The 8837-nt window shown below is 33.0% G+C and overlaps 1 long non-coding RNA gene across 1 annotated transcript; it reads left to right on the forward strand.

The window, feature by feature from the left end:
• The first annotated feature begins 5401 nt into the window (after positions 1-5401).
• LOC148848527 (uncharacterized) lies at positions 5402-8028 on the forward strand. The gene is made up of 2 exons (XR_016101261.1): positions 5402-7417; positions 7613-8028. It is a non-coding gene; the product is annotated as an uncharacterized LOC148848527 (long non-coding RNA).
• Positions 8029-8837: the final 809 nt, after the last annotated feature.

Raw genomic sequence — 8837 nt, forward strand, 5'->3', positions numbered from 1 at the left:
TTTAGTTATGTTAAATATTTTGTTATTTAAAATAATTAGTTAAAGAAATATTTAAATAATATGTAAAATCTTTTAACTTTTCATTATTTGAATTTTCTTTATTTTAAAGTTATTACATAATGTTAAATATTTTGTTATATAATTATTTAGCTATTTTTAATATTTTGGTATTTAATATATTTAGTTATTGAAATATTTTATCAATGTCTTTTTCAATTTATTTATCATATAAAATGCAAAAATTAAATATTTATCGATAGTTCACATTAGTTATGGACGATGGTGTGGTGTGGATTGGTCCCTACCATAGTGGACCACCACACCACCCAATTTCTCATCCACACTACAAAACATCCCCTTAATGATGTTCCATTTTTCGTTTGACCCAAAAGAAAAAAAATCCATTTTGCTTCTCATTTGCCTTGTATTATTCATCATTGTCATCAATAACTAAGCCTTACCCAATTATATAGGTTCCTCTTTTGCCATTCCATTATGTCATATCCACTTTTATTTTTTTTGACACATACAATTACCATTATGAGTACATAATCAACACTTAAATTGGTTTAGTTTTTCTTTTTCTCTTAAATCAGAAAGAAAAAACCTATGCTGCCAAATGGATATGATATCAGATAATAAGAACTTCAATCAATCAAATTTCTCGGCCCCATGAATTTTGATAAATATCACCCGATTGGTTACCACTTTTATGATAGCATTTGATAGGTTACAAGTTTTTCTCATATCATGTCTTATGTCTTCATAGTGGAACCCAAATAGAAAACACAAACATCTCAATCATAAAAAGAAGAGAAGAACTTGGTTCATAACTATGGAGTTCATATGAAAAAAATACCCAGGGCTGTATTTAGCTAGATAGAGAATATTCCTTAAAAATCATCCATCAAATTTTTTATTCTTTTTTTTATGAAATTACACATGACCAAATGAATTTTACATAGCTTATAGTTGCATTGATATGAACAAGGCACTTGCAAGTTTTGGCATTATAATATATTTGTACTAGCGGGGACCCATATGACGTATGGGCTTTATATTTTAACTTCTTAAATAATTAATAATTATTTATATTTTATATACTAATTTTAATAATATTTTTACAATACAAAAATAACAATAATTAATTTTATTTAGGGTTGTTCATCAAACCGATGAAATCGACCAACCTGATTCAATTTGACACGAGTTGGTCGGTTTCTAATATTTCTTGTTGGCTTTGGTTCAACAATTTCCCAACCCTACCAAGTTGGATTAGTTTCCATTAGACATTTGTAAACCGACAAAATCTGAACTAACCTGACCATAGATATTATTAACATTTTATTAATACAAGAAAGTTTGAAAATTCTCATATTCCTTAGTCTAAATTTTTTATATCATAAATTCAATTGATTTAATTTACTTTTTAATAATACCACTATAATTTTTTTAATTTAAATTTAATTTTTAAGTAAAAATATTTTGAACCAACAGACCAAATTAAAAATTGACCCAATCCAATACAACCTGAGTTGGCCAGTTTTCACTAGTGGTCTCTTAGTTTTGGGTAACCAACTCCCTAACTTGATCAGGTTAATTTGGTTATTTAAACAACCTGCAACCAAAAGAAACAAACCTGCGAACACTCCTAATTTCAACTAAATTAATAGTCTAATCTCTAATAAATAACAATAGTTTAATCTAATATAATTATTGAATATTTATAGTGAAAATACACAATTATTGAAAATAAATTTATAATGAAAATAGAATAAATACAATAATACAAAAATACAATATAATAAAAATATATTAAATTATCCAGTAACTAGTGTAATAATAGTTTAATCTCCAATAAATATTAATCAATAAATCCAAACAAAAATATAATTATGAAATTAAATTTATAATAAAAATATCATAAATTAAATTTAAAAAGTTAAATAGAAGTAGTTTAATCCCCAATAATGATCAAAAACAGTTATGGACTATGGTGTGGTATGGATTGGTCCCTGTTACAATGGACCACCACACCACCTAATTTATCAACCACACTACAAACCATCCCCTTCATGATGTTCCATTTTTCCTTCGGCCCAAAAAAAATCCATTTTGCTTCTCGTTTGCCTTGTATTATTCATCATTGTCATCAATAACTAAGCCTTATCCCAGTTCCTCTTTTGCCATTCCATTATGTTATATGCTCTTTTATTTTTTTTTGACACATACAATTACCGTTATGGATACATAATCAATAGTTAAACTAATTTAGTTTTTCTTTTTTTCCTAAAACAGAAAGAAAAAACCTGTTGCCAAAAGGATATGATATCAGAAAATAAGAACTTTAATCAATCAAATCTCTCGGTCTCATGAATTTTGATAAATATCACCCGATTGGTTACCACTTTTATGATAGCATTTGATTGGTCACAAGTTTTTCTCATATCATGCCTTACGTCTTCATAGTGGTAACCACTATGATATGAAAAAATCTTGTGACCAATCAAATGCTATCATAAAAGTGGTAACCAATCATGATGTTTATCAAAATTCATGGGACCAAGAGATTTGATTGATTGAAGTTCTTATTATCTGATATCATATCCTTTTGGCAGCATAGGTTTTTTCTTTCTGTTTTAGGAAAAAAAGAAAAAGTAAACTAGTTTAAGTATTGATTATGTACTCATAATGGTAATTATATGTATCAAAAAATAAAAGAGGATATGACATAATGGAATGGCTAAAGAGGAATCAATATAATTGGGATAAGGATTAGTTATTGATGACAATGATGAATAATACGAGGCAAATGAGAAGCAAAATGGATTTTTATTTTGGGTCGAAGGCAAAATGGAACTTCATTAAAGGGATGTTTTGTAGTGTGGATAAGAAATTGGGTGGTATGGACCACATTACTATTGCAAGGACCAATCCATATCACAACACAGTCCATAACTGTTCTGAATTGTAGACAAACTATGTGGATTTGACCAATCCACACTCATAGTGGCATTTTGTAGGTGTGCATATATTTCATATACAATTGATGAAGTGATTTACATAGTTGATCATAAATGCTTAATTTTTGCATTTTATATGATAAATAAATTGAGAAAGTCATTGATAAAATTAATATTAACCAATAAATGTTAATTTTAATAAAAATATAGTAAAACAATTAGAAAATAAAAATTATTAATTTATTGATAAAAATATTAAAAAATATTAAATAAATGAAAAAAAGAGTAGAGAAGGAGCACCATCAGGCTTGTGCTAGAATTAACATTAAAAATATTATTTTCATATTTAAAAATACATAATAAAGAAATGTATATAGAAGAGATGCATTGTATCAAAATAGAGTGTGAAAATGTTGTGGATTAACCACATCCACGAGATATATGTGTTATCAAGACTTTGGATTGTGGATGTGGATGGTCCATGATATATTGTGGACTAGTCCCATCCACAGCCAATCAAACACCGTGGCATGGACCGAATGGGCCATCCACGAGATGACCACGATTCCAAACACCACCTAAGTTGATAATGAAAATACAATAAAGTTGTCGCATGATCCCATCATATTCATGTACAGTATTTCAGCTTTGCAATGTTAGACCATGATATGATGGTGATCCAATGTCACAATGTTAATGACCTTGATAAGTCCAAGTATGCCTCACTTGTTCCTCATCATTGCGGTAGGGCGTTGGATGAAAAGAGGATGTTTTAAAAAGCTTGGATAGCCCATTTTCCTGTGTTGGGGGGCTTGTAATCAATAAAGATGCCCGGTCCACCAAGGTTTAAAGTATTGATACTCACTCGATATGCATGGTTACGTATAGGAGGTGCAAATCAACTTCAGTGTTCATAACTGTATTCATTCCGTTCGAACAACCTTTAAAGCCATGCATTGAAAATATATCCGTACTTCTGTGCTTTTTATCCATGGAGAGATATTTCTAATACAAGACTGCTAATGGTGTGAACACGGTCTTGTGAGCACTGAAGCCAGCTGCATGAAAATATCTCTTTTATATTATTGCAATATTATCATCATGGATGGACCAAATTAGTTTATTTAACATTTAAAAGCATCAGTTAAAAAGAAAGGAAAAACCCTTATATAAAAATATTTGTATCTATGACCTGCCGATATTTCGGTGATGATGGGGCATATTGTATCAAAATTTTGAACTTTAAGGTACAGAGGCACAATATCTCTCCACATGTATGATTCATGTGAGGGTTATTATTGGTTACATAATAACCCCGAAAACAGCTATCAAGTCCAGCTAATCCATGTCCACTGTGCAGTGACATAAAACTGGATTACATATATTAATGGCCAGTATTATTACTGTCCTAAAATTGAAGACTGCATAAGACTGATGGCATCAATTTCTTCTCACACTGTCTTCGCTCTTGCAATTCTGCTGCTGATGTTTTAAACTAAATTTACCATTATCAATAAGCAAAAATGTTCTTTCAATTGTTGTTGCAGTGCAATTTTATTTGCACTGGTACAAATGTATGGAAATGCAAATGAAAAAAAATGCAAATTTTGTTTTGTGTTTTATTTTATTCTGTTTCATGTCTTAATTTAATTCATTTACACCTCAGTGAAATAAAATAAGTTAAAATTTAAAACAAAAATAAGTCAGAATTTACACTCATATCATTTGTACTCAGTTTGGAAAGAGTATAAATGCAAATATAGACAGTGCAAATACATACAAAATGATACAAAACATATGGTTTTGCACCCTACATATTTGCATTTGCATTTGTACTCCTTCCAAACTGAGCCTATTGGAATCAGCCTTAGAGTTTCAGAAAAGGAAATTATATTATATGTTATTAGTGGTGATCTAATACTACCATAAATTAATTCTGAGTGGAATCATGTCAAGAATTTAATTAGTAGGAAAAGGAGAGGATGGCATTTAGTCCCGATGTCATATGCAAGGGTCTTGGTTGCAATTGGAGATGATGTTGTTTGATGCTTCATAAATGAGCAAAGAATTACATTAGATAAAAGGTCTATACAAAACTGTTGCGTACAATTTTGCACATGGGGCAATAACCAAATGAAAAACAAACCAATCCAACACTGCTTGTGAGTTGTCAGTGCTCTACTCTGATGCAAGGCATCAAGTAACTTGAGTGAATAGGAGTAGGTTGCTAAATTCTATATGGCAAAATTTAATGCTTTAGTGAGGTAAGAGTTAAGATTCATTCCACCACTATGTAGTTTTGGATCACTCTTGACTCGGTGTTTTAACCTTTGTCAAGTATCCTTTGTTTCGAGTGAATTTAATTACAAGCATACAACTGATTGCTTCGTCTTATAGTGTAAAGAGGTTACCCATTCCTCTCTAAAGATTTTTATCCTTCGGAAGATTTTTGTGAGATGGGAAAGATGAGAAACAAAAATGGGTGGAAAAAAATTGGGTTTCTTGTTGCCTTGAATATCTAATATTTTTATAAAATAATTAAAATAAGATAACTTTTTTAGAAAAATATAAAAAAAGGGCAGGAATACTGTTTCTCTACGTCTGTATTCATGCGAAGAAATGTGTGAGATGGTTCCACACTACTTTTCCATGGTCCTTATCTGCAATAAACCCTATCTGGATTATATTCTGGCATGAATGATGAATCAACCGTACCACCACCTTCCTTGGGTCGAATCATTTCATGTTCGTCTGGAACTGCCATCAAATTTGAAACTGTGCGAGCCATGCCGATAGGGCTCTTCAATCCACAGTGTGTGTGCTTCATTCGCCAAGGGAAGAAGGGTGCAAGCCCACACGCCTTGGCAGGTGTATACGATCGTGCTAGTGTAATTCGGGGATGAATAAATCTTTCTATTTCTGCGACTTGAATATCACTGATCAACTCATCATCATCATCATCACTTGAGAAATGGTAGGCAGAAGAAGAAGGAACCCTCTTATGCATTTTCTTCTTTGAAGAAATTGAGTAAGAAGAAGCCAAGGCATCTGCTGCCAGGAGAAAACGGTGTATTATGAAACTCGGTGAGTAATTTCCTCTAGACTCCACCATCTCTAAACCTTCAAGCTCCAATGCACGCACCCCAAGGTTCATGCAATCAACAATATCTATGGACTCTGATAACGAGGAATTGTTGTCTATTACATCTGATAACAAAACCTCATCGTCGTCGGCGTCGGTATTGTCATCACAGACCGTTGAATTATCATCTTCATCATCGTTGTTGTCGTCAACAAGTTTATCATCATCATCATCGCAGGCCACTTTCGCCGGAGGACGCCATCGACCCGGTGGGAGCTTGGGAGGTGGTGGGCTCTCAGCAAGGAGTCTCTCCCATGAAAATGAGATCCTTTTACTTATATCGCGAACAATTCCTCGGGGAACTGCATTTGCATCTGCATCGATAGAACCAGTTGCGGCAAGACGCCTTGTTGATAGAAGCGGTGCATTGAAGTTCAAGCTGCGGCCATGGCATCTCTCATTCGAACCCTCTTGATCCATAGTATAGAGCTCAGAACTGTTGGTCTGTGAGTCTGTGAGTCGGGAGAAACAAGTCAATGGCACCACCAGCCATCCAGTGAATTTGTTCTGACCATTCATTTGGGTAGCTGTGGCTCGCGGCGACAGATGAAGATTGACTAATTAACATCTTTTCTTCTTTATGGATTTATCGAGAAACAGCTAACACGAATACTCCATGAAACATAAAAGTAGAGTGGAACCATCGCACACTTTCTTCGCATGAATACAGAAGACGATGAACAGTATTCGTGCCCTTTTTTGATATTTTTCTAAAAAAGTTATTTTATAAAAATATTACATTATTTGTTTGTAAATAATGTAAATTTTTATAAAATTTTACATTCCATTATTTGTTTGTAAATACGGCTGCCAATGGGTCGGATCCGACCCGATAGACCTGAACCGATTAGGCTGGATTGGTTCCGGGTCCTGATATAATGTCTCGATTATTATTGGTTCGGAGCTATTTATTGATGTTGTTGTCAAAAAGATTTGTAGTATCAGTCTTGCTTCAAATGATTGGGAGGATAAATTTTTGTAGGACTCTAGCCCCTTTGCAAATTTTACAGTTAAAATATCCTACCACTTAGCTTTATTTAAGGCCTTCTATCCCCAGTCAAATTCTACCACCTGTTGTAAGCTCACAAAAGAAGCTTGGAACCTGATCTGGCACCTTCCTGTAGAACCAAAAATAAAAAGGGAGGTGTTGTTCAAATGGACTGCCAGAGAGAGAGAGAGAGAATCTAGCCAAAAGAATAATTATTCAGTCTGTAGGTTGTCTTAGATGTGGGGCTGATGGGGAATCAACCCTTCATGCTCTTGTGCACTGATCCAAAGCAAGTTGTGTTTGGTTCGGGTCTAATCTTGGGCTGTAAGTTAATCCTCTGAAATTGCATGATGGTTTTGCAAAATGGTTTTTGGACTCTATTTCTCTTAATGGGAAACCTGATGCAATAGTGGAAGCAAAAATAGCTCTATGTTTATGGTTAATTTAGAAGGATAGAAATTCTTTTTATTTTGAAAATATTGATTCTAATCCTTTCAATATTTTATCTGATTTGAATAGGTTGATAGTGGAGGGATTTCAGACATCACATATGGAATTGGGAAACTGTTCCAGAATGGAGGTTTCAGGCAAAATGGATAATCCAAGACAATTTTTGTGATTAAGGATATTCTGAATAGTTGTGCAGGAAGATCAGTGAAATTCTCGTGGGCGCCTCGTGAAGTAATTTCAGCGGCCCATAGACCAGCTGTTATGGGTTTTTCTTCTAGTTTTTTGTTCAAGGATTGTCCCTGCTTCTTTTAGATTTTTTCTGTAGTTTCTTAGTCTTTGTTTCTGTTTTCTCTATTTTTTCGTTATTGTTTTTGGTTGTTCTCTTTTTTGTGTTGAATGAATCTGATGTTCATAAAAAAAAAAAAAAAAAATCCCCAAGGCCAAGCACCTTGAAGAGACTAGCCATTTTAGACCTATTGTCCTTTGTAATATTGTGTACAAAATCATCTCCAAAATTCTTCTTAATAGGTTGAAACCTAAGTTGGACTCCTCATTTCACCAAATTAGAGTGCTTTCCTATAAGGCAAATACATTGGAGATAATATACTGATAGCCTATGAAATTTCCACCATATCAAAAATCAAAGCTAAGAATGGTTTCATGGAAATTAAATTTAGATATGAGTAAAGTTTATAATAGAATTAGAATGGAATTTCCTTTAAAAGGTGCTTGAATATTTTGGTTTTGGTGGAAAATGGATAGGTTGGATTATGAAATGTGTCTCTTTGGTGTCTTATCAAATTCTGGTTAATGGCATTCCTAATAGAAGATTTTACCCTTCTAGGGGTCTTTCCTTATCTCTTTTCTCCTCTTTTTTTGAGGTCCCGTCATCCATAGTTGCTAAAAAAGTAAATGAGAGAAGGATTTCTAGTATAAAAAATTAATAGGGTTTGTCCTATAAGCACTTACCTTTTTTTTTTTTTCTGCTAAAGGTAGCTACATTTTCAATAAGACAAACTTGGCAAAAGGGAAAGAAATCTTGGAGGCCATCAAGTTGTATAAATCTGCTTCTGGACAACAAGTGAGCTTATCCAAATCAAAAGTAACTTTTAACTCTAATATGCATCTAAAACTTCAAAAAAATGTTGCAAAAAGCTTGCATCGAAAAAGAGTTAAGAAGCCTTCTGTCTACTTAGGTCTACCACCCTAAGATATAAAGTTTTTTATTATCTTTTGGATAAGGTGGAGAGGAAAACTAGTGGATGGAAAGAGTAGGTACTCTCTCAAGATAGGA

Source organism: Nelumbo lutea, chromosome 6, assembly GCF_056320005.1.
Source record: "Nelumbo lutea isolate HS-2025 chromosome 6, American lotus-T2T, whole genome shotgun sequence".
NCBI lineage: Eukaryota > Viridiplantae > Streptophyta > Magnoliopsida > Proteales > Nelumbonaceae > Nelumbo > Nelumbo lutea.